The sequence below is a fragment of the Falco punctatus genome, assembly GCF_963210335.1.
Source record: "Falco punctatus genome assembly, chromosome: 6".
NCBI classification, from domain to species: Eukaryota; Metazoa; Chordata; class Aves; order Falconiformes; family Falconidae; genus Falco; species Falco punctatus.
The window spans coordinates 34,671,612-34,698,127 of record NC_137585.1 but is presented as its reverse complement, the minus strand read 5'-3'; the positions used below and the strand labels follow the sequence as shown (position 1 = coordinate 34,698,127).

At 48.6% G+C, this 26,516-nt stretch overlaps 1 protein-coding gene across 7 annotated transcripts in view; it reads left to right on the top strand.

The window, feature by feature from the left end:
- Nucleotides 1-26,516, top strand: part of ELFN2 (extracellular leucine rich repeat and fibronectin type III domain containing 2) — an 89,835-nt gene that overhangs the window by 32,184 nt on the left and 31,135 nt on the right. The gene's annotated exons all lie outside the window — the stretch shown is intronic.

The following is a 26,516-nucleotide window of genomic DNA, read 5'->3' as shown; positions in this document are numbered from 1 at the left end:
TGTATTTTGACTTCCCAAAGGCTTTTCAAAGATCCTGCACAAGAGCTACTAAAGAAGCTAAGTAGTCAGTGAAAGACAAAATATTGACATAGATCAAAAACTGAGTAGGAGACTGAAAGAATGAGGGGATTAAACAGTCAAGTTTCACCATGGCAAAAGGTTAACGTGGCCTCCAGGTTCTCTTCTAAATCCCATGTGATTTATTGTATTGTTTAATGACTTGGAAAGGTGGGAGAAGTATGCTATATGAAAATCTGCAGATGAGACAAAGTTATTAAGTTGGCTGTGGCCAGAAAGGGCTGTGAGAAATGCTGAGGAAAGAGAGCTAAGCTAGATGAATGTGCTGCACTCTCATAAATGAAACTCAGCACTGATATGTGCAAATTCATGTGTGTTGCAGGGCAGGTTTGCAACCCCTTAGATATTCCCAGTGGTACTGAGCGAAGGGTATCAGCCAAATTTAAGTGTGGGCAGATATCAGGGACTCTTTGCAGAGCTCTGCCCTGTGTTGTGCTGCGGAGGCAGTGAGTATAGAGTACCCTGGAAGAGATGTGAGGCTCTTGTTACACCTGCGGTGCTGCCTCATTTGGAATTGCATGCTGAACCAGGGTCAGCCTGTTTCCAAAGGGATGATGGAGAATTAAAGGGGCTCTGAGATGAGACAGAAAGCCTGTGAACATACCCAAGTGAAGAGATGGAGGAGACAGGTGTTGCCAGTGTTAGACAGCAGACTGGGAGTGGATGTTGGAAACAGACTTATAAGACTTAGGAGTACATCTGTCCCTTCTTTCCTCACTGCAAGGGATTGAGGGAAGGCACAGTAAAATTCAAATGCATGGGATTCAGGTTCATGAGGTTGGACTGTGGAGCTCTAAGTCATGAGATTTTGTCGGGATGAAGGATTTAGAAAGGTTCATTGCAGGCTTGTGTATTTTTGTGGAAAGCAAGAATACATAAATGAGCTATTCCTAGGAATGAGCCCAGTATTGTAGCCCGAACCTTCAGATTCTGTCTTCAGAGCCTATATTAACCTGCAACTCATAACAGCAAATAAGAAAATGAAGATAGGAGCACATTATTGCTCACCTGTCTGCTTTGAGGTTTTTCCACCTTTTCCTCCCCAAATCTGCCAATATCTTTCACAAGAGTCAGTGTGGACATCTCTCTGATCTGGAATGGTTGTTCCCCAGCATGGAGCTTACCTTAATAACACCTGCTGGGACATAAGCAGTGAAATTCTGGTCATGTCCCAATTCTTCCCAGCATCACCTGGGTTCAGGAGGATCTTGAAGCTTTGGAAAGAATGGGGCTAGATTCCCTTGTAACATCAACCGGCATAATCACGTTCAAGTCAATAGTAAGAAGCAGGGTTTTCAGCCTCTGAGTCTGAACTCAGTTCCAGTGAAAACCAAACAATACACACACACATACATATAAAAAATGCAAACCCACCTAAACCCTTGAAATTGTCTGAGATCAGAAACCTAACCTGGAAAGTTCCCAGACATTCCTGGGAAATTGCCCGTGCTTTCACATCCCACCTGAGCTGTGGGAATCAGCGCCAGGATAACAGAATATTGCAGCCTTTCCATTTGCCAGGCCAAGCTGGAGCCCAGAATTAAAACCTGCTGGGGCTGAAGGGAGAAGAGAAATCCCTGAGCCTATAGAAACTCTGAAACCTTATTTGATTATTTCCTCCTCTCCTCAGTGTAAGGAGCTGAGTCTATAAACATCTCCCCCCTGCCCTACAGCATTCCCTACCCAGGAGCATGGTCCAGTTAGTTGTTTTTTTTTTTTTTTTTTTTTACTGAGTATATGATATATGGTCCTGAAGTCATTAACAGCTTGGCTAACTGAGTCTGTTCACAGAGTTTGATTTCTAGCTATCTGTGTGTAGTACACACAAATCTCAGACTCCTTGTAAGTATGTCTCCCTCCTGGGCAGCCCACGAGGTGTGAGTGGAGTGACTCTTTGCACAGGGAAATGTTTTTAAGCCAGGAAAACAAACACTGAGGATCATCTCTACATGCCACTCCGCTGGATCTCTGAGCTATCTTGTATTCTTAGAGCTGTGATTTGTTTCGGTGGGTAGCTCAGAGCTACACCCACTACAGCTGGTGTGGATAGGGTGGGAGCAGCCAGGCTCAGGCTCATGTGCCGGTGCCAGCAGACCTGGGGTCAGTATCACACCTTTCCACAGGGTTAAAAGCTCCTGTACGGCTGGAGGGATCTTTGGCAGTGTTTCAAAGCAGACATCATCACAGCCACTGCAAATCTCTGGGATGGAAGCAGCATCTCCAGCACCTCTCCTGGAATCCAGAGGCTGGGGACTGCGGGGGCTGAGAGACGCTGACGTCACCCCTGCTGCGTGCCAGCAACCCCAAGGCTTTGGAGATGGCTTGATCACCACTAGTCTATTATAGCACCTAAAAAGACCTCTGGGATCGAAAGATGATTGCATCTCTCTGCTCTATTACAGCAACCAATGAACCTCCAGGGCCAAAGGATAAATGCACCATCTCTGGAATATTATAGCATTTAGAAACCTCGCTCACTGACTCACAGCTCTCTTCTCCCCTCCACCACCACCACCCTCAAGTCGTCTCGGCCTCCAGCCACCTTATCTACTGAGGTGTAGCTGGATAATCCCTGGGCTTTTACACAGCTGGCTGTGTGCAGCGCTGAGATGAGACCACACTACCTTTTCACTTGTTACGGTACTGGGGAACATCGGTGTTGTGATGCATTTGCTGCACTTTGCACTATGAGTGCAGCAAGGGACCACTGCAATAGACCATTTCTACCCTTAATACAGCATCTGTGAACCTCTGGTGCTGCTCTGCTGTGGCAGATGATCTGCTCTTGCCTATTACAGGGTGGGGGCTCTTCTCACACTGTTACAAATGTTTCGGAAGACAGCTGAGCATCTGGGAATGGCTGTGTCATATCAGCAACTGGAGCTTACTGATGGCAAGGGGGATACTTTGAGTGTCCGGTCAGTGATCCTGGCATTTAGAAAGCATAAATTAATTTCTTAGACACCCCAGAGAGGTGGAGTTCTGTCATGTTACAAACCTGACTTGTAGATTCTGGGGAAAATCCTAAAAGCTTTTGGTAATAGAGGTTTTAGTGAGTTTAATGCCGATGGAATTAAAAGTCTCTAGGCACTTGTCGTGAATGGATTTACATCAGGGAGATTAGGAAAGGGAAAACATTACTGGTGTCCAGGAAACTCAGGAGAGCAGCTGTCAGCTGGTTTAGATGGAAAGCTCCCCAGTGGGCAGGCGCCCTGACAGCCAGGCAGCACACATGCACACCCTGCAGGGTCGGCTCGCACGCTCACAGGCTGGGAACATGACCCAGGGCCCACTGTGAGTCATGTCACATGTGAACATTCGCAATGGGATGTTTGTACCAGCCAGTTTTACAGACACATCAAACATAAGTGAATGCAGTAATGTACTCTCCATTTTGGCTGGCATGCTTTTACACAAAGACCCATATATACGCCTTACCCAAGTGCTGCTGGCCTTTCCCAGCACGTTCATTACTCTTCACGCCTACTTAGGAGTGTGGAGCGGGACCACCTGCCCTCCTCCCTGCCTACAGAGGCACACCGCATTGGAAGGACTGCAAAACAGTCTCTTCCTTCATGGATGGGCCTTTTACTGTCCCCTTTCTTCCCAGCAGAAATGTACCCAGCATGTAGCTGTGAAGTGTAGCTATAAAGTGCAGCTAAAGGGGACATGGGTAAGATCCTTACAGAAGAATTTTGTGAGGTTTAGTAAATTCGTGGTAAGTTTTGTCCAATTCACAAAATCCACCATCTTCAGCTTGTCTGGGAGAGTGACCTAAGAAGGCATCACTGTATGTTGGCCAGGTTCTGCTCCTTTTTTGAAGGCCTTAGTGTTTGTCACAGCTGGAGAAAGCATCCTGGGGCCAGATGGCCCTTACCTATGCTCTTAGATAAGAAAGGCACGATTCTGGAGGGTTTGGCCTTTCTTGGACTTCCCTGCTGGGGCTGGGTTGCCTAGGCTGTGCTCTTTGCTGAGGGATCATAGAGGCAACAGAAGAAAAGACACTAAGAGACCTACAGGGAGAGTGAGAAGGGTTTTAGCCTTAAGTACATGAGCTGGTTATGCTCCTCTCAGGAAGGGTCTGAGAGCTGATTTGTCTGCTGTCCCTCTTGTTATTTCTCTCCAAAGTCCTCATCACTTGTTGGTGCATCCTGTTGAGAGCAGAGATCAGGGTTAATTCACCCTGGCTTACTCCTCAAGTGGGACGTGATCAAGCTGAGGACTCAATTCAAATCCTGCTTCAAAGATCTTTATCTCCTCTGCATCCTTGGAGAGCTGCCTGGGAGATCAGGCTTTGCTAAAGCAGGGAGCTCCCTGCCCCAGGGAAGATGGACTGGAGGGAAAGCAAGGTACCTTGCCAAGGCAGGCAGGTAATAACCTGGCTTTATCAACTAAGTGCTCACAAACAAGCAAGCCAAGGGCAGAGTTACCCTTGCTTTGTAGGGTGAATATAGTGCCCTGTCCACAACACAGTGTGATGAGCTGGGATTCGTGCCATCCCTTTTCTTCCTACACACCATGGATGACTGCCTGTTGGCTCTGGGGGGCTGGGTGGGAGGGAAGGGCTGCTGGAGAGGTTGACAGTGCCCTCAAAACAAGGTATTGTGTATTGAGTACCAGGGGCAGGGCAGGCATGGTGTCTCTGATGGCCCTCCCAGTGAGTGGGTAGATGCCACCAGGGAGTCCACACAGGGAGAGGAGGAGATGGGAGAGAGGAAACAGCTGGGAACCAGGGTGAGCAGTCTCAGTGCCTCCCCAGGGGGCCTCTCATGTGCTGGCAGGAGGTGGTGGGAGTGCTGGGAGTCAGGGAGGGAAGGTGGGGAGGGGGCATGCTCTGTTGGCAGGCTGGCACCCCGTGAACCGGCAGGGGGCAAGCGGGCATTGTGGCACACAGCCCTTGTCCCTAGGCTCCCATTCATCTGCGGGCAGATGCAGCTTGGAGAGAAGAGGGGCTTTTTACGGCATGGGATTTGGAAGCAAAAATACTAATACGGTGACTGGGGGCATGGCAATGTACGGTGAACCATCAGCAGTGATGTCTGGGCAGGAACTGGAGCCACACCTGGAGGTGCGGGCCTAATCTGTGGTGGAGAAGGGAGTAGATCTATCACCTACCATGGGAAGGTGTCTGACCCGGCACTGCTGAGGATATACTTGTCCTGCAAAGGTATTGCATCTGAGCTGTGGGGCAGGCAGGGGCCTGCCTTTGGGTGGGTACAGCAAGACTGGGGCGTGCTCCTGCATAGGTTACATCAGCACTGACAGAACGGGAGCCACTCCAGAAACGACTTTTCAACTGGCACTGCAAAAACTATTTTGTCCTTCCTGCATCCTGGGTGAGGGAGATTCCACCCCACCATCGTCTGTCATCTTTCTTGAGGTACCTCTGTTTCTGTTGGTCTCTCCACAAGTGCAAAGAGAACATCAGTGCAGGTGCCCCCCCTTGCCAGCCGTGCTGGCTGTTGTAATAAGCTCATTCAGGCAGGATGTGTTCAACCTCTGTAAACAGTAGTCATTGTCTGTTCCCAGGCAGAACTGTGCTTCTGGAGGACATCTAGCACAACTAACTCATCATGACAACCAGTAGCAACTTCAGGCATCTTTCACAGAGCTGTTTGTGGAATCACCTCAGCCCTTTAGCACAAGATGTACACTTGTAGGAAGCCCTGCCACTACAGAAGAGAGAGGCTTCTGCTTTCTGCAAGTTCTGGTCCATGGCTAATATGTTTGTCGCTGACAGGGCAGCTATCAGAGCTGTAGCAATAGCAATGGGCAAGGCAACTTGTGCTGGTGTGAGCTTTCCTAGCAGGTGTGAGATGGGTGAAAGGGATTCTTCAGCTCCGTGGGACCACTGAGAGCACACAGGCTCTCCAGCTGTAAGGATGCTATGAAGTTGCCAGCTGCAAAAGACTGTGGTCTGCAGGCCTTGACTTAGATGAGGACAGGTTCATGAATGTGTCATGGGGCACATTCACCACTTTCCTGGAGACGGGAAAAGTTATCTGAGGGCAGCCCCTAGGATTTTCAGGACCTGTCAGTTGCTTTCTGGTGCTGAGGAAATCTGACATTTTCCTGTTGAGACTGACCAGAGATTCAAAGCCATCTCATTTGCATGACTAGCAGTGTTTATGCTCACTGTTTTTTCAGGGAATGTTCTGTGTGTGGAACTGTATCCTTACCACAGAGCACTGGGCTGAAGAGAGTATAGTGGAGGCCAAGTGCACCTTTGATTTATTAGAAGATTACAACACTGCCTGCAAATCCACATGGATATCAGCATGGTTTATATTATCTGCACCGTGGTGGCATGTTAGGTTCTCACAACACATGGGAGGGTGAGAAAGGGCAGACTCTTCTTGGGCAGCTACCCCTGGAGATTGCTATTTTTACTGCATCCCTGGAGTTGGTGAGCCTGGTAGTGCTGCAGAGTGACATGTATGAGGAAACCTGCCATCAAGCTGGAGGACCCGTGAGGCTGTATCTCGATGCAGCCAACAAAGTGAGCTGCTTGTTGTTGCTTTGATGTGATCATATGACAGTTTGATGCTCACTGGTTACAACTTCCTTACTCTTCTTTCCCAAGCACTTCGAGGCCAACCACTGTATTAATAAATTAGACGGATTAAAATAAACAGTGCTTTGAAAATCATTAGGCATCCCAAATGCCTGGAAACAAACAGCAGTTGAAGTAAAAATACAAAATGCAAATAGGCTAAGAACTGGGCCATAAAATATTGTAGCCTAGCCTTGGGGCAGCTCTGGAAAGAGAAAATATGTTTATTTCCTTGTCTCTTTGTATTGGGACAGATGAAGTAGTACTGGGGTACCATGAATGAGGCATGGTCCCTGTCCCAGTTCCCGCAGTGGTACAAAGACTGCCCCCCCAGTGGCTTTCCTGGCTGCAGAACAGCAATGTGGGGAGATGAGGCCACAAGAACCAGCCACGGGGCTGAAGCTAAGGCAAGATCTGAAGCCTACAGACTGGAGACCATCTGGGTGAGCAGCTGTCCTAGGCAGCTCCTTCTGCTGCTCTTGGTCCTGACCCTCACCCTCCAGGCACTGCATACCCAATTCTCTCCTCCTCTCAGCTCCTTGCTTTCTCACTCCAAGTCCAGCTCCTCCTTCCCTCTCTAAAGATCCAGGGATTGACACAGCCAATTCACACAGCATCCATTTAATTTTCCCTCAGTGGTACCAAAGCTGGTCCCCCTGCGTTGGTAATCACATCAGCAGAAATTCTGGCTGCTGTCAGGGCAATGAGAAACCATGTTACTCCATGACAATTCCTCTTTCTGCATCCTGGCCAGGGTGATGCATTTCTTGTTGTGAACTGCCTTTGTTTATCAATCTGTGCCAGCTCACAGGCACACTGTAACAGCACTGTCCCAATGAGGAAACACAATCCCCAGGGCCATTACAAGGAGTACAAGCAGTGGATGGCAGTGTGGCTGATGATTTGATTGCTATGATGTTTTGGATGGTGGTTATATGGGGATTACCTGAAACAGTAAATGTTTGAGAAATGCATCAGAGCAACACACGTATCTCTAATGTATTTAAAAATTGGTGGGGTCCTGCTTAAGAAGTGGAAGTAATGAGGCAATCAGTTTCAGCTCGGTGACCATTGGATGATTTTAGGCCAGAGAAGCACTATGGAATCACAACAGGCTGATGCCCCCAACCCAGCAGGGAATGGGGAGATCCAGTTTTCCAGGCAGTTTTTGCAGGTCCTATGTCAGTGAAGGAGATATTCACTGCCTGTGGACTAAGCAGCCTATCCGTACCTGGAGAAGACCATGTATTCATGAGGAGGAGGAGGGGTTCATCTGTGAGAAGTCTGCCTGATTCAGGAATTGCCTGGACCATCTTGAGTTTCTCTTGCATGACAGAATTCTCAAGCATCACTGACCAGGGAGAAAGCAGTCAGACAATAAGAGAAAGCTGGCCTAGGAAAAGGCAGAGCCTGTCTGATAATTGAATACTTCTCCCCGCCTGGACAGCATGCTGCGAGTGGAAGGCATCATGAGGCCAAATGCCTGCCACTGCCAAGGGACTTTTCCCCTCCACAGAGCCACTGAGATTTCTAATCCAGGCTGGGTAGGACAATGCTGTCATGTTAGTAATGGTATAACTCTCTTAGCAGTCTACTGGTGTGACAGAGTCACAAAGAGAGCAGTGTAGGCTGAATATGCACTCACACTTGCTAAGCCTGTAATCCCAGCTTTGATTTTCTCTCCCTCTCTTTCGATTTTTTTTTTTTTAAATAATCAGTTCAAACTTAATAAGAGTGATTCAATAGTTTTCTGTTTATCCTTGGCACAGCGTCCAATTTGGATTGCACAGGGCAGAAGGATGGGGGAGAGAAGGAAGAATTGGGAAAGTGGAGGCTGGAGAGTGTCCCTGTTTCCTCCCTTCATGGTAACTAAGGCTGGTATCTTTCTGTGAACCTAAAGGTCTTGACTGTTTCCCCCATGGTCCAAAGAGGCTGGTGATCAGCTCTGTTCTCCCCTTTGATTTAGATCTTTTGTGGCTTTCTTATTAAAGTTTCAGCAGATGTTAGCAGCTGATGGGAAGTGTTTGGTGGTCTGTGGGATGGAAGGAGGTAGGGTCTTGGACTTGTCTGGGCTGTGTGTGGTTTTTTATGCTTGCATTAGACACCAGTCAGTACTGGAACTAAGACCTTCCAAGGCTGTGCCTTGCAATTGCATCTGAGCCTGTGTCTGCACTTCCTTGAGGCTGATCTCTTTTCTCTGCAGATCCTAGCAGACCCCAGATATTCTTCACAGCCCAAGCAGCTGCAAGACCTGCTGCAGGGCTGATTCCAGCACGTAATGTTTTTCTGCATTCAAACCCTTTTGACTCTGTCTGCCCAGCAAATTTGACCACCTCTTCTCAGAAACCTCTTGGGCTGGGCAGTGAGATGGTTGGGCAGTAGTAAGAACATAGACAGGGAATTGCTGGATATGTGTGTGAAGACTTTTGCCCAAGAGTTGGTGTTAAGAACTGCCTTGCACTGCTTTTCTTGCCCTGGGCAGTCATGGGCCTGAAGTAACGCCTCAGCCAGTCTTGCCTCAGGCGCTTCTCGTAGGGTGAGCCTCCTCCTTGTCTTCAGTGATAGGCACAGCTCTGCTGAACTGCTGTGGGCTGCAGGTGGCCGTGCTTTTGGCTGGGTGACACTGAACACGGGAGACATGGAGCAGGTCATCTGGAATAAGTAGTTAAGCGTGGACTGGTGCATAGGAGGATACTGAACAGGAGAGGGTAGAAAGGTCAGAAAAACTAAAGATCTGGACAAGTTGTGGAGGGCCATTACAGGACTGCTGAAAGATGAGTTCAGCTAACCTTCTGCTTCACCTTGTTCAAATATTGTCTACACATGTCTCACTGTGGCAGGACTGGTCCTGACTCGCAAACACTGTGTCCAGGTGACTCATTTGTGGTGCTGAGATAGCCTGGTATAGAGAAAGCAGCTCCCTCTGAAGCTAAGAGGAGCTCTGGGGCACTCCAGCAGCTTGTGGGGTGGTGAGTGATGGCAGGGAGCATGCTGTTGTGCAGGATCAGTGAAGCACTGCTTATCTCTCAAGCTGTCTGCTTCTCTTGCTCTTTGTGAATCTCTTCTCACTTCTCCTTCTCATGTGCTCGTATCACCTCTCTTTTCTTTCCCTCACTTTCTCTCTGTGCTTGGTGCATGGCCCAGTGAATGTAATCCGTAGATAACCCTCTATTCTCTCTTTTCTCTTCCTCACCATCTTTCTCACTCATCCTTTCTTCCTGTCTCTCACTAACGCTCTGTTGCTCTCGCTGCCAATTTATTCTTCTCTTTCCTCCCACATTCTGTCCCCGTTTAATCAATCTCAGCACAGGCCTGTTTTCCACCACAGCTGCTGTTTCATGCTTACTCCCATGGAGGGAGGGTGGGCAGTTGTGCTGTTAAGGTACCAGGTAGGAAGCAGAAGGGCCGAGCTGAGACTCTTTGGTGGCCATGGCTGAGTCACATCACCCATTCTGCAGCTTGGCTCCTTCCCTTTGACACGGGAACGCTACAGCTATGAGTGAATCTGCAATGCTTCAGCATTGTAGGGTTAAGGTCTGTGAAGCTTCTAGAAGTGGGCTAGAGCTCTGTGGATGCCCATGCAGTGCTTGTTTGTCTTTGGTGCCCAGTTAAGCCTAGAGCCTTGTGCCCAGACTGACACATTGGAAGCACATTCTCAGCCTTGCCCATTGCCCTACTCACAAAGTTTACCCCATCCAGTCTTTCATGAGAAATAAGCCCATGGGATGTAGTTGACAAGACTCAGACATGGAGTTTTGACCTGTGGTGATCCAGAGCTTTATTCCCTGGAAACCTCTGGAGACTAAGGGCAACTCCTGTTCCTATAGGTGCTACCTTTGCAAACCAATCACACTGAGATCCTGCCTCTTCCCTTCCAGCTTTCTCTTCTCTCTTTTGGCCATGCTGCTTGTCCACCTTTTCTTCTTTTCAGCATGGTGTCCCTCTGCTTTAACTGGGTTCTTTCCCCTCCCCATAGCAGCACACACTCCGTACAGGAGCCTGGATTGCCTGCTAGCTGTTGAGGGCTTGCCTGGAGCTGCCAGATGCTTGCACCTTCTTAGCTCTCACGGGTAGGAGTTGCTATGGGAGACAGGGAGAAAGAAAAAGTGCCTTCCCCAGCAGCACAAGGAGCCAGAAGTCTTCCATTGAGTGGAGAACACCCCCCTCTTGTGCTCCTTCCTCCCCTCAGCCCCCCTTTAGAGAGCACTCTGCAGAAAGCCGCCTTTGAAGCCCCTTAATTAGTGTCCCGTGTGTCCTGAACGGAGCCCTTCATTACCACCAGCAAGAGGCACAAATTGGCATGTGTTTCAGGTTTGGGCTCAGTGCCAGAATTTTGTTCCAGTCCCCTCCCTCCAAACCTCTCCAGCTTCCCCCCTCCTCGGCACACATGCATGCACACACACACTCTCTCTCACCGAAAAACACTTACACACAAGGGATCCTGCTAGGAAAGAGACATCCCCTTATCCCAGATTTGCGGGAAAAAAAAAAACAAATGGCAAAAGTCGCTCTGCTCCCTGCCTCCCCCCTGGCTTGCTCTTGGCTCTGCTGACCCTTCAGCATATGCAGCTGCAGGTTGGGGGTCATTATCAGCCCCAGAGTATCTCTCACAGCCTGTGGATGTGCTCAGAGGGTGCTAATTAGTGAGAGAAGGGCTGATTAGGTTAGAAATTAAGTGTTTATTTTCTCTTCTATTTTGTGTATGTGTGTAAAAATAGTGGAGCCAGATGGAGTCTCAGGAATGATGGGAGAAAAGGCAGCCAGGAGTCAAAGGAGGAGAATCTGTGCCCCACCTCACCTCTCCTGCATGCACGGGGCCCTGGGTGGCTGGGCACTTTGCAAACTCATAGCATTCTTGTAGCACACATCCAGCCACCACACATCCTGTGGTTGTCTTGTCCGTGTTGGGACTGAGCTGGACTTCTCTCTGCACAATGTTCTGCAGAAGCTTTTCATGCCTGCAGAGCCTCTCATCTTCATCACTTTGTCTTTTTCGGCTTAACCTTAACCCCCTTGTTTCCCCCCCCTTTTTTTACCTCAATGTCCTTCAGGTCACTACGAGTAGCAACCAACAGGTTACAGACACCACCGGATTTTCAGTGCCACTCCTTGTCTTGGCAGTGTCTCAGCCCCATGTGCACTGTCCCCATAGAGACATCCCACCTCACAGGGCCTTGTCATGCCAGACTGAGGAAATGCAGGTTGTCGCTGTGATGGACTTTGCCTCTCCATTACGAAAATTCCAATGCAATAATCCCAAAGCTGATCGGGAGCCTGATTTCCAGAAACATCAAGACTTCTATGCCTGAGTAAATCCTGTTATTGCCCTGGCATCAGACCAGTTCTCCCCTGCACCTTGCTAGCCTCAGCCTGTTATGGACTGTGGGTTAAGGAAGAACAGATCATGTGACTGAATAGCAACTTTGCATTGGTATAAAGCTTCCAGCTTCCAGCTGTGCTTCCAGTTCTCCAGGGATCAGCTCTGAGGCTGTGAAGGGCAGTTGAAAAATCATCTCCTTCCTTCCACTTGACCCAAAGGAGCTCTCTGGGGCCAGTACTTTGGATGCGCTGGACACTGAGCCTTTCTCCAAAGGCCACAGTTTAGGTTGAGAATACTCAGGTCCCAGCAGGCTGGAGGAGAGGGAGGGAAAGAAGCTTTACTTTGTTTTACAACTTGATTTCTGGGATGGGAATTATGCTGGCAGACTCATAAAATGGTGGTGTCACAGCTGGAGGCTGGTGTCTGCAACAGGCCAATATATGTGACCTGAGGGCTCACTCTGATGTTAAAAACGGAGGCTCTCTTTCCTAGCTGGGGATATGAGTACTGAGACTGGGTTGTTTGTTTTGTTAATTGTGTCGGGAGGGTAAGAACTAGTCACTAGGATGTGCTGGAGGAGTATTTGCAAGGAGGAGTATTTGCTCAGCAGCCAATGGAGGGGGTTGTAATCCCTTAGCATCATGGCTAACTGGGATGTGTGGACCTGATGGCAGAGGAGATTTTCTTGCTGACACAAGCTGATAGGCCAGACTCTTAGTCATGCTTCAGAGCACTACTAGAAAGTGTCTGTTGCACAGGGGCTTTGTACTTGTGAAACAAGAAGTGTGCCTTTTCTTGGGATAGTGGGAGAGTAGCTAGGGAATCCCCAGCTCCAGAGGTGTGTATGTAGTGGGAAGATAGATGTGTATTTGCTGATGTTCCTCAGGCTGTGTGCTGTGAATATGACTGTATGCATGACTGTTCCTCTGTTGCATGAGAGGAGGGTGTATTTGTCTGGGTACAATTCGGACCCCATTCCCTTTTCATTGCGACAGTGCTTTTTTACCATGTGGCTCCTGCAAACAGCCAAACAAACAAACACACACATGGGAGCCCAAACTCCCTATTACCACCACATTGCAGATGCAGCCTGGTTTGGCCTGTATTTCTCCTGTTGCCACAGCAACCGTAAGCCAGGGAGTAAATCAGAATATCCTCTCTGGTGCTCAACACCCCCATACGGCAAAATAATAGTGACAGTGTGGAAAGCCTGGTCTGTCTCCCCTGCCTCTCCATCCCAACTCCAGTTCAGCAGAGACCCTCCAGAGACCTGTCATATGCCTGTCAGAGCCCCAGAGAGATCACAAGCCTCCTCCACAGGGAGTGAGGGAACACCATCTTTACTGTGACCAGCAATTACCTTTATTCTTGGCTCCAATTGCTGGGTTTCCCATGGCGGGTGTTTAGGTCTGAATCAATGTTCAGTGTTCGTGGTCTCAGCTCAGCTGGCTTTTAACAAGACAAATCCCGTCAGCTCCACTAGAGACCAAACAGCATCCAAACCAGGCTTAGCAACATGCTTCTTGCTTCAGCAAACTCTGCTTACAGCTGGGAGATACAGAGCCTTTAGAGAGGAGCAAAGCAATCAAAGCACATTTAGGACCAAGACTCCTGTCCAGCTGAGCTCAGAAATATGCTCGCTGGGAGAGCTGCCAAAAGGGCTCCACCAGCTACGCTTTGTGTTGGCCTTGGGCACTTCCAAAGTCGGTGATGTGCTTAGGGGAGAGATGTCTGCCCAGAAAGAAGAGTCCTTGGGAGGAGAGAAGGAATGACTGTCCTTGGAACAGGTGTGGGGCAGTTCCCTGGAAGGAGGGGAGATGCCGGACTTGCATTTTCTACAGCAGCTCTTCCTATGTACGTCCAAGTTCAGAGATGTCTAGGTGCTACTAAAGTACTGGTGCATGACCTGCACCCCCTTTTCTTCCGAGAGGAGATTATTGTGTGCCTCCCTCAGCTCTGGCTGTGACTACCTTCATTAGGAATATCACTGTGCTCTTTGGCTGGATTTCCCCTGAGAATCCAATTTTAAGGCTCCCCAGTGATTGCTAATGTGTAAATACAGCGTGCTTCAGTGTAGCAATGTGATTGCCCGAGTGGATTTGAGCTGTTAACTCTTCAGGAGCTGAAGATCCTCCCCCCATCCATGTATTGTGAGAGCCACCTTATTTCACAGGGAGAGGGGTCGGTGGGAGCCCAGCCTGGCTCTAGGCACGCTTACAGGTCCGTGTGGATGGGTGCACCAACAGGCCTCCTGATCCTTCTGTGGAGAGGAGGGGAAGAGAGAGGCGCGGCCCAAAGAAAAGGCAAAAAGGGCCATTTGATGATTAAATGCTAGAGCACAGCAGCGGTGTAAAAATATACATATATCACAAGCCTTAATTAACACAAGCGAAGGGAAAAGGAGGAAAAAAAGCCACTTTTTAAAGGTTTCACAGAGACTATAAACTGGCAGCAGAGAAAAAACCCGTAATACATGCAAATTAATGGCATAAATTTAGGGTTACTTAACTTCACAAATGTTAACAAGCTCATAAAAAAAAAAAGTTATTCTTTCCCAGTTTCCTGTCGCTGTTTGTTTAATTCTCTCTCTCTCTCTCTTTTTCTCTGTTGAGAAGATTATGTTTTCAGTATATCCCTCCTAAATTAATTCTGGCTCTCTCTTTCTTCTCCCCCCCACCCCCTCCTTCGTCTCTGTCTCCTTCTCTGTGCCTGCCTCTGTTTGCCTTCCTTTTCTGACAATCTATCATATTCTTAATGTCCCTATCATCATAGTATCTAGTCCTGTATCTCTTACCATCTCATTTCTCTCCCTTTTTCCTTGCCTGGCTCTCCCCTGATCCCACTCCACTCTTTTTCTCCCCAGCTCTCAGCCTTCTCCCCTCCTCTCCTATGTTGTTACTTTTGGGGGTTTTTTTTGTTCGCTTTTTTTTTCAGCCCCTGTAGCAGTCAGTGTAACTCCAGCCCAGTAACGCTATACACAACACTGCCAATTTCCAAACATGCATTTTTCCCTGCCACCGGCAGACAAAGAAGGCAAGGAACAAATTAAGTGGTCTCTGGCTGAACTGCTCGATTATCAACCAGCTGAATGGCTGTTTGCGGTTGCAGACTGTATAGCGAGAGGCAGAGGTAAGGGTGTGTGGGCAGGTTGAGTTGGTATGCCACAGTCCCACTTTGGAACAGATGTCACAGTTCCCCCTGCACCGTCCCCTTTATTCCAGACTGCCTCTGCACAATGGTGGATAACAAAGGGCAGGATAGCTCCTCACTGAGCCCAGGAAGTCATGAGCCCCCTGAGGTCGTGGTGTCTCTGCTTCCCACGTGTTTCTGGCTTTGCTTGCAGGTAAAACTAAGTTTAGAAAACTCAGGCAGTTGCTGGTTTAGCTCCACCAAAACTAATTTCTCTGGAATGAGGACATATGCCTTTTGTTCTGCTTTTTTTTAAAGCCACCAAGGACACCCCAAGTTGTATTACTCGTGACGTAACCCGTCCTATCCGTGATGCTACAGCATTCTGTTCTTAGACTCTTGTTCTCATTGCTTAAAGAGAGGATGGTTAAAAAAAAATATCTCATTTTGACTTATGGACCAGACTGAGTCATAGGAAGACATCGTTAAAAAAAAAAGAGGGGGTGGATATCATCATTTTTGGCCACAAGCCATCCCTGGAGCTTTCAAAGTAGCCTGTAAATATTACTGCCGGCTCTGTTTCGGTATCAGAGACAGTAGTCCTGGCCAATAGCTTTTCTCCTCAATGGCCCAGTTTGGTGTTTCAGAATACCGGAGAGCAGAGGGGGAAGTCAGTGTTTTATTCAACATAGCAGTCTTGGGAAAAGGGAGGTGAAATTACAAGCTGGAGTCCCCAGGCAGCAGTGAAAATAAGAAAATCCAAACAAGCAAAAGGAAAAAAAAGGAGAAGTCTGAATTTCTCAAAGCAAGAGAAAGGATGTTGGTGGGTGGGTAACAAAGAGGCTAGGAGAGGAAGCACAGAAGGAGAATCTGTTGTGTTTGGAAGATGTGGGAACCATCAACACAGATGTTGCAGAAGAAAGCAATTGAGAAACTGAATGGGGCTTGCATAGGTTTACAGTTGGGTGCATGGTTAAGTATGTTGCTAAATGGAGACCTGAATGAGTGAGAAGAGAACAAGAAATAATCATGGGGGAGTCCCCGTGCAATATCATTCTCTGTCCAGATTGACATCACAGGCTTTCCCACTGATTTAATTTGTTGCTTTTCCTGGATAGTAAATGAGTCAGGGTGACTACAGAGCTTAGGGTTTGGCCTATGCAGATTAAGAGGAGTAATAAGGAATAAATAAAATATGGCATATGCAAGGGTGACTAAGGACTGGAAAGGAAGCAAAGAACAGTGTGGGGGAAGGAATAAGGGCTACTGTGAGGAATTGAGGAGGGACTGCCAGATGAATTACTTGCTAGAGCTACCTGATGAAGCCTCTAGAGAGAGATTTAGAGGGATGTGGCATCAGTCCCTGGCCATGGAGTATATATTACCTGGGTTAGTGGGTAAGACATTTATGTGCTCCTATTAGCTGAGTAGGGCTCCTTTTTTAGATGTCCTTTCAGCTCAGAACCAGTCTGGAGCAAAGTTTGTTTCTCGCTGAACATATTTAACAGCACCTAGGAAACCAGAAGCCCAATATCAATTGCAGCCTTCATGTACTCTGCTCCCAATGGCATCGAAAGAGGCAGAGCAGCAAACACGTGGGAAAACGAAGACTGAAATCTGGACTAAGCAAGAGCAAAGGAAAGGGTGGGGTGTGTTTAAAATTAAGTTATCCCCTATTTTTGATTGCTTCATAGATTGAATTAGCTTTGGCATACGTAATTAAAATGGAGGATGACAAGGTACCAGCAGAGACAATTATTTTGTTGAGTTATTTGCATGGATCATCTGTTTGCTGCACGGCTGCTGTAGGAAATGCAACACCATGAGTAGATATATATAATTGTAGAGAGGGGGAATGAATAAACGTGTTTCAAAGAACAAGGAGAATTCTAAATGTCAGCAAAGGGGTATATGACTCACTCATTGGGAAAATACTATTATTGGATACGTAAGTGGGACTGTACAAAGCATTCAGAGGAGGGATGCTACTAGAAAAAAGGAGAATTAATAAGTGAAGGTAGCATTTGGATAAGTGACAGTGAATGAATGAGGAGATGTGCTGTAAGTGCCACGAGCCAACACAGGGCCTGGAGTGAAAGCAGAGGGAGAATGAAGGCTGAGGGTGGCAAAGGATGAAAAGAGAGATATCGTGGACACCGAGGAGGAGCATTACCGGAGACTGCTGAAATACAATGGAACAGATGAGGGTTTGTTAGAAGACTCTACTAGGCTTTTGGCAGAATAATGGTGACAAAGTGTTTCTGTTCTACTGAGTCTGGATTAAGGAAATAAATGAGGTGGAACTCCATGGGTGGAAAGGAAATGGCTGTGCTGAGGAGGCAGGAAGAGGCCTAGGACTCAGCTGGAGCTAGCCGCTGCAGAGGTGGGTTAGGCTGTGATGGATGAGTGGTATGGAGGAATGCTGCCCTATTTTTCAAGAGGAAGCAGCAGTGTTTAATTGTAACAGGCGATGTGATATAGATCACAGAGATGGCTGAAATGAGCAGTGCAGGATCAAGGCATTTTGCATGAGTTCAAACCAGGCATTAAGAATAGTTAGCTGATGCTCCTGGTACAACTGACAAAGTTGCAGATTTCTTGAGTCCAGAGCATGTTGAATTTGAAACCTTTCAGTTGCTAAATCCAGAGCACCATCCCAACAGACTCATCCCGTGTGTCTGGCTGGTCATCCTTGCAGCCTGAAACACTGTGTGCTGGCATGTTTGCCCAAGCAGAGGCTGAGGAGTCCAGACACTTTGGTGAATGGATCAGTCCAGTTCACAGCAGAGGCAAGGAGATCTCCAGTCCCAGAGGAGCAAATTTCCAGAGCCTTTAGTCTGAGTCCAGCTGGGAGCAGCATCAGTTCTTATTTTGGTTTTGAAACCCCGAATTCCAAGCAAGATGCTTTTTTGGCTGGCTTGGGTTGATTGAGTCGGTAGAGAGACAGATGTAGGTGGATAATGGGGAGAGGGGGTGGTAAGTGGCAGAGCTATTGCCTTAGAGAGAGGGAAAGGTGCCGTATAAGTACTGCCAGTCCCCATTCAGTGAGCAAGTGGTGAGTCAGGGGCAGATACTGAGTCAGCAAGAAGGCGGACGGATGGGTAGGTGGGTGGGTAGAGCACCCTGGCTAGCTCAGTACAAACCACTCAGCCACACCATTGCGCTCGGCTCCCCGTGGGAAAGTTGCAGGCAGTGGTTCGGGCTACTGCATCCTGGTTTCTCCCCTTCTCACGGAATTCTGAGGCTGCCTTTCTGAGCCAGTGGGGCTTGTGAGAGGACCCCTGACCATCGCCTTTGGTGGGCACCGTTTTTCCTGACATGTTTATGATCCTACTTGCAAACACTGCCTCTCTGTGATGTGTGGTAGTAAAAGAAGAGGAATGAAGGCTGAGGCTGAAGGTAGAGAGAGCCCTTCTGTCTGTCTGACCCCAAAGATATCACTCATACAGTCAGGGAGCTGGTCAAAGGCAGGAGGGGGGAGAGAGGGAAGAAAGAAGGAAAAAAAGAAATGAGGTAGAAATGAGAGCAAGAGAGAGAAAATATTTGAGAGATGAAAAGAAATTACCATACGGCAGGATCCTGTTATTCAACCTAATTTTCAAAGGACTGCAGCTGTCGCACTGAGATAATCTGTTAATTATAACAGTCATTGTGTTTTGGCAATGGAAGAAAAAAACAGGCACTAAACAAGGTAAGGTAGTGGGGAAACGGGGGGGGGGGGGGGAGGGGCATGGCTGTGTCAAAATGCATGTCAGATGTTAGCTTGAAAAATAGGTGGGCGAGCTGGCCGGGAGGAGGGTCCCTCCCCAGGGGGCTGAGCTGTGCCGTTGCCTGGGGTTGGAAAATGGAGGGAAGTTGGAAGCAACCAAGTGGAAACATAATGTCCTGTCCAGCATGGGGCTACTCTCTTGCTGAATCCAGGCACACATTGACCAGAGTAAGACTTTTAAGGGACCGAAGTGTCCCCATTAGCCCGTGCTGCCACAGCATTTCACTCTTGGGTCACCTGAAACAGCTTCTCCATGTCCTCCCACACCTTTCCTTGCTTCTGCCCCACATTAGGTCAGAACTGCATCTGCTATATTTGAACCACCATTTGTAACAGCTTCTGCTTCTGGTTGACTCTCCATTTGCAGGAAACCTGAGCACAGGGGCCGCCCATCTTTTGACATCTTGCAGACTAACAACTTGGGTTAACAACTGTCAGAGACATTCTGGCTGGGAAGGCTATGCAAGGGCAGCCTCTTCTCATTGGAATGGTGGCTTGACCTCTGGAGTTTTCATGCTGAAGTTGTACCAGGGTGGCTGCTTGTCTTACTTGGAGAGAGGTCTCACTGCTAGTGAGGGAACCTCTTTCAGATGGCCACTCAGGGGAAGGTTGGCTGGAAGGCGAGAGTATGTTGAGGAATGCTGGAATGCCAGTGCTTGTGCCCCACAGGAGTTTGTAGGCCTGAAGGTATCCTCCACAGGATGGCTGGCTGCCAGTGCACCTTGTGAAGTGATTGCTACCCTTAGCGAGCCCAGGAGCTATGCGATTGCTCAGTCTCCGAGTCTCTCCAGCAAGAGACAGTAGTGAGTTGTAATGCAAGGACTAACCCCCTCCATGCAGGGTAGCATGTTTGGTGGCACTCCAAACTGGTGCCAGTGCATTGCTGGGAATGTATTTAGCATCCAGAAATACTAGAGGTATGCTTGGTTTGAGTGAGGGCATCTTTCAAATAGCTTGTGGACCTGCCTTTCACAGCCAGCCTGGTGAAAGCCAGGAGCTGCTGTTGTAGGAAATTGGGCAGCAAGGCCAGCACAGGACAGTGGAGGCATCACGGTGACCCTGAGGGGATGGGGGTCTTCACAGTGACATCACATACAGCTGAAGAATTGCTCCTGGCTTCATGCCAGACATGCTGTCCTCCCTTGCAGCAAAGCCCTGCACACAAACAGAGCCAACACTCCCACCCTGCTTCCCTACAGCAGCTCCCTTCCACCTACGCAGAGCCCCCACTCCTGGGCTGTTACCTGCAGCAGCTCACATGCATACTCATGCAGAGCTGCCACTCCTGTCCCTTTACGCCCCAACAGCTCGAAGAGAGCAGAGGTCATTCCCTGTCCCCTACAGCAACTCCCTCCGATGCATACATGCACAGAGTCAGCCCTCGCATCCCGCTCCCTACAGTGATTCATGTCAGGGGACACATACAGATGGAGTGCTCCCACCGCTTTTCCTACAGCCCTTCTCCCATACACACATTCACATAACTGTGGTCGTCTCCCATGATCCACACACACCCACACACAGCCCACAACCTTACCCCATCCCCTATGGTGCCTCACACAGAGCTAACAACTCCCACCACTTTTTCCACAATGACTTCTTCATGCAAACATACGTGTGCACACACACACACACACACGCACGCGCGCGCGCGCACACACACACACACACACACACTCACAACCAGTGCTTTGCCTAGTTCCCTATGGCAATTCCTCCCCCTCCAGGAGTCAGCACTCATTCCCTGCTTTGCAGAGTGATTAACCCACATAGATACCCAGCCTGCACGTCCGCCCCAACACCTATAGCAACTCCTCCACACATACTCCCCCACTGCCTCACACTCCTGGAGCCAACACTGCCACCCCTTTCTCTACAGTGACTCACACACACGCACACTCATACACGTGCACAGGCAGTGCCAGTCTTGCTGTTGCACTCCCTGTGGCAGGTCCCTACAGACAGTCACACAGAGCCCACGCTCCCTCCCCATCACCAACAGGAATTATTTCTAAGCCTTTCCACTGTCTTATGTCTGGGCTCATGGGATGACACCAAGGGGAGTGATGTTTCCCAGACCCCCGTCTCCCCTGGAAAGAGAGCAGTGAAGGCAGCTTTATTGCTGCTAGTTTTTTTTTACGGAACCTGTAATCTCTTGACATCCTCTTTTACCTGAAGAAGGTTGTTCCCCCAGCCTACCCTCATGCACACACTCCTGTGGGCTGCTGCCGTGGGCTGTCTGGGTGGAGCTGGCTTGATGCAAATCCCACTTAATCTTCAGTAATCATATTAATATAAAAGGTAACCATTTCACTTTGGAAAACAAAGGTGGCCCTCTGGTCTGCCAGGGAACCACTGGCATATGAAAGACCTTTCTGGCGGTATTTATTACTCTAAAATAAGATTTATGCTTCTAAAGCTCTCTCTTTTCTTTCATGATTCTAGGCTGCTTCATTTTTCTCCCCTGAGCTTTCCCATTCTCTCTTTCTTGCTGTGTAACAAATTAGGCATCTAATCGCTGTTGGGGAGGCGTGATGGGAGAGCAGGGGTTTTATATAAGCATCGTGTTGGTTTTTTTCATGGTTGGTCTTTAGCTGTTTGGCCCAGCAAAGGTTTAGAGCCAATGGCTGTAAGTTTGCTTGAGCCTGGGCGCATGTGTACAGCAGATGGTCACTTCAGGTTAACACCTGAACTTATCCTGTGCCCCAGACTGGCTAAAGGGCAGGACTGCAGAGCAGCATGTCCTTGGGGAAGTCCTACAGCCTTTATTTCAGACCCCTGCCCTACCTCTGTGCAAATCCCCATTGTTGCTGGATGGAATTTGAGTGCTGCAAGCATCCTTGCAGCAGTATCCAAGCATCCTTGCAGCAGTGTCCTGTGAGAAGCAGCTGAGATCCTGTGTGGTTTCGTGGGCTTCCTCACCACAGTGTCCTTCTGGGATCCTAGTACTTTGCGATTCCTTGTGTCAGGGACAGCTGGAGTTTGGGAGCTGCAAGCTTTCTCCCTAGTCATGGCAGGGCTATTCAGAGGAATGATTTTTCCCCAGCAGGCACTGTGCATTTGTAGATGGTAAAATGAACCTGCCCAGAGTTGAACCATAAGATTTCTTTTGGGGCAGCACTCTGCCAAAACTCACAGAGTTTCTAACATTGAGTGGCCACCCTTCAGCAGGACACATTGATACCAGTTCAACCCCTGTAAGATATGAAAGCATGTCTCGTTAGTAACATGAAAACACCTTTTGTTGCATGACTTTCTAGGCTGGCTTTACAACCTTTTCTTTTTTCTTTTTGTTTCTGCCTAAGCCAGCTCCTCTTTCCTCTAGATTTTTGAAACTACAGGGCCAATTTCAAATAATTGTAACATTGGGATGGATCTCAGAGATGCTGAGATCTTACACGCTTCATGAAAATAAAGGGATAAATTAGAGAAGAGAGAAAACAAGAGAAACCTTCACAGAACCCTATTAAAGCCAAGAGTGCTGTTTGAGCTCAACCCTTGGTGGACAACAGAGAAGCTGCAGAAGAAGACTTTAACTCTCTCTCTCAGATGTCTTCCATGTCACAAATCCACAGGTCATCACGCTTCCTGCTCCCTCTTCTCTTGGTCCCAAACTTCTCAGGGCTTCTGGAGCACCTCTGGGCACAGCAACAGGTTCTTTACTGCATGTCTTGATGGTAATTCCTGCAATAAATCGGAGCATCCCTGGAAGCAGTGGGGTTGAGGGGAGGGGCTGTTGTTGTGTAAGTGCCACATCTGTGCTGCAAGCTTCTCCCACAGCACTGTCCTTCCAATATAACAAGGAGCAGAAGCAAGGACCATCTCTGTGTGGTGATATAAGCAGCTGCAGTGATGCCGAGACCAGTGTGTACTACAGAAACTATCCAGCAGGTGTGGAGAGTCCCTTCAAGTAAGGCACTAACTGACAGTACCAAACATCCCTGGGAAAGGCCTTTTTTGGAAAGTGGTTACAGAAATCCTGGAAGGACCCTGAAGCCAAGATGGGGGAGGCAGAACCACTTGGAGATGGTGCCTGTGCCCTGAGGCTAGCCAGGAGCAAGCAGCACACTGAGCTGGGAAGAGGGCTGTTGCCCAGCTGCAGCACAAAGTATAAGAAAACAGCAGGAGCTTTGGCCTGGTTTCGGGGTGTCCCCAGAGGAGCCATGAATGTTTGGCAGGTTTTTAATGCATGCATTTCTAATGGGAGGCTCTTAGCACCGTTTAAGCAATGGTAGAATTAAGTGCTGGCTTTTCCAGTGCACTGGGCCCCAGGAGGACAAGGTTAACAAGGTCAGGATTTCAGGCCCAAATTGCTGCTGTATGTGGCTTTTCTGGTTGCCTTTTTACACTGTAGCCCCTAGAGCTTGTATCCTTTCTCACTTGTGGTCCTTCTACCCCCTCAGCCACAGCTTGTGTATGCCTCTCCATACTTTCAGTGGTTGTATTTTAACTTGCCCTCATGCCTGTCCATCTAACTAGTGACTGTGCTCCTGTGTCACCCCCTGCACCACCTTAATGCTTAATCAAGAGTTGTCTATGGCTATCAGGACAGCAAGCTCCTGACTCAGATCTGGGGCTCTCCTCCCTCCATTTCACCCTTCCCGCTCTCTCCTCTGAACAGGAGAACCACCCCTGTGACCTCCTGCTTTTCTCCAAAATATGCCAATAACATCCAGGAATCCACTAGTAGGGAATAAACCAGAGGGAAATTATCAGGAGCTGGGAGCTGATGGGTTGACTTTGTGCCAGCCGAGGAGGGTACAGCCATTCATGTACAATGCCATTAGTGTTCTTTGATGCTCTTGCACACGTGAGGATGGCCAGGAGCCAGGATGGCCAAGAGCCAAGGGCACATTGGAAGAGCCATCTTGAGTTACACTGAAATGTGTTGGGATCCTACAGCTGCGTAGGTCCAGCAGACGCAGGTGGTGACCTTGCATCTGCCATGTAAAACAGACCCCACGTCTCAAATCTTCCTCTTGCCTGTAACCACAGCCTCTCTTGAAACCAGGCTCTCCACAACTTGTGTGTCCCCCTTCACTGGCTCTCCTCTGGGCTGGAGTTGCTTGCTCTTGCTCTCCCTGCCCACCCTTCCACTCTGTGTCTTCTTGCTCTCTTGCCTGAGAAGCAATGAAGAGAATCAGCCAATTTCACTGTCAGCAGGTTTCAGGCCAGCAGAAAGGAGTGTTGCTTCCTTGTGATGCTGGACTCCAGCGCTATCTGATTTGTGTTCATTTGGTTTTAGACAGTTTAGGGAGGGTATGCTGCTGACCCCCATCCCTGACCTCCCCTTGCCTGTGAATTGCCAGTGTCAGGGAGCAGCTGCTCCCTAAAGGGCAGGGCATGGCTGTGGTGGAGCTGGAGACCAGCACTCCTGAGCTGAAATGGAGTCCTGGGCCATGTACAAGAGTGGAGGAGGCCACAGGCTAGGCTAGCCTCAGGACCCTTAAAACCAGTGCAATAGTGGGGAGACAGGAGCTGTTGGGGGAAGAATGGCAAGGTCTGCATATTTCTTGTATGTAGTCACCTTGGGGACCTGAGGGAACCAACAAGTTTGGCTTGAGGATTGGCTTGGCCCTTCCTTTGGCTGAGGCAAGGTTGCACAGCCAAGGTGGGTGATCGACAGGAAGCAAGTCTTCTCTGCACGGCCCCCTTCTTTTTGACACATACCAAGCGTAAACACCACCTTCATTTCCATCCACCCCCTAACCTCTTTCTTTTTCAGGCTGCTAGGACATCTCCCCTTCCAAGCCCTCTCTGTGCTGCCTGAATGCATCTCCCTGGGTGGGACGGGGTGGCTTTTAGTGATTGCTGGGGCTGCTGCAGAAGAACATGGTCCTGACCTCAGAGTTTCTCCCTGTGCACCATGAACAAGCTACAGCAGGCAGTGATGACTTCAGCACAGCATTTGGAGCAGCCTCCCCTACCAGAAGGGGTCAAAGCAAGGGGGATGGGATGTTTCTGTATGGAGTTGGATATTGTGCAGAGTATTTGGTGAGGTGAGGCCAAAGCATAATGCTCAGAGAAGGATGCTGGCTAAAATATGGGTTAAGCTTTTTATTGCTTGCTCAGGGGCTGCCCTTGGCCTCTCCTGGGGTTGACATACTTTGGACACCAATGTGCAAAAAGCCTGGTAGTATCTGTCACTCTTTTATTTAGTGCAAGAGACTGGGTAAAGTGAAGGGGCATTAAAGAGGAAGGTAGAGGGACAGAGATGGTGTGAGGGATTGGCTGTATCTCTGCATGGAGTCACCTCTGGAAAAGGTGGGACAGGGCAGGGGACTGGTGATCAGGAATATCAGAGGCTTGTGGGTCCCAGCCTGTGGAGAGCCAAGTGTGCTTCTTATCTGATGCATCTGGGGAGACAGTGTCAGGAAATTATTTCTTACTGGATTATAAGGCTGAGAAACAAAGCAACAGAATGTAAAAACCTGTGCCTTCTGCTTCAGTGCTGGCTGATGCAAAGCTGGGGCAGCAGCTGGAGGCCATCATGACAACCATAAATGACATTTATGACATGAGTTTGTTGGCCTCAGATGATGAGCTCTGAGGACAGAGCTTTCTCTCTGTTTTTTCCATTGGTCTAGCTCTTCTCCCCCTCCCCTTCTCCATCTTGGCTTTACTGTTTGGATTATTGAATATTTAAGTGTTTCTCTGTGACACTATCTCTGATCCTTTAATCCAGCTGGCCTGGTAATTCCACAGACCCAAATCAGCTCAGATTTTTCCACAGACGTAAACCTTGTTCCTCAAGGGTTCACTCCTCCTCCATTTATCTTCCTTCATTTTATTTCTGCCCTTTGTGTCTCTCTGCTAGAAATTGGTTCAGCTTTTGCAGCAAAAGCTTCGGAGATATCTTTAGTGAGAAGCCTCCCACCAAAATACCAGGGGCAAAAGGGAATCTTTATTTTTCATTAACTAAGAATCCTTTTCTCTGTTTTTTATTGTTTTATTTCTTCTCAAAATTAAAAAAAAAAAAAGAGGGTGCAGTGCCCACATGTTTTATCTGCTATATGAAAATATTTCCTCTGCACTGCCTGAGGACACCGCTGCCAGGCTTCTGCCTCAGCACAGTGGGAGAAGGGTTGAAGCTGTGGCTGGAGGGAAGGGTGCTCCGGGCTGCCTTTCCCAATCAGGACCAGGAAGCCTGTCCTTTCCTGAGATGTCCTTTCCCACAAAGGGGCGGTGTTCACAGCCTCCAAGGAGAGGTGGCAAAGTAGGAAGATGGAAGCTGTACATCTCTCTTTGATGGGGAGGTAGGTGGGTGGTGGGCTCCAGCTTAGGACTGCTGGCATTGCTGGGTGAGAGACCGGAGGCTGGTATTTGACACACTGCCTACAGCCTGCCCAATCCAGCAGGATCAAGCCAGGCTGGCTCACCTCAACAGCCTTATCCCTGCACTAAGAGGCAGTAACAATTTTTAGAGCACAAGTAGTTACATGTGGCTTGAATTATTTATCCCTCTTGCATCAAGGAAGAAAGGAAACAAACAAAAAAATGTTGGTTTTTTTTTTTTTTTTCGGGGGGGAGGCTTGTCTGCATTTTCCCTGCTTCATGCATTCTGTGTACATCATTTTCAGGCAGCTGAAAATCCATGGCTTTGGCGGTGTTTGGGGCTTGCCTTTGTTTACACTAGGAGGTTTGAGCTGCCTGCAATAACAGCCTTA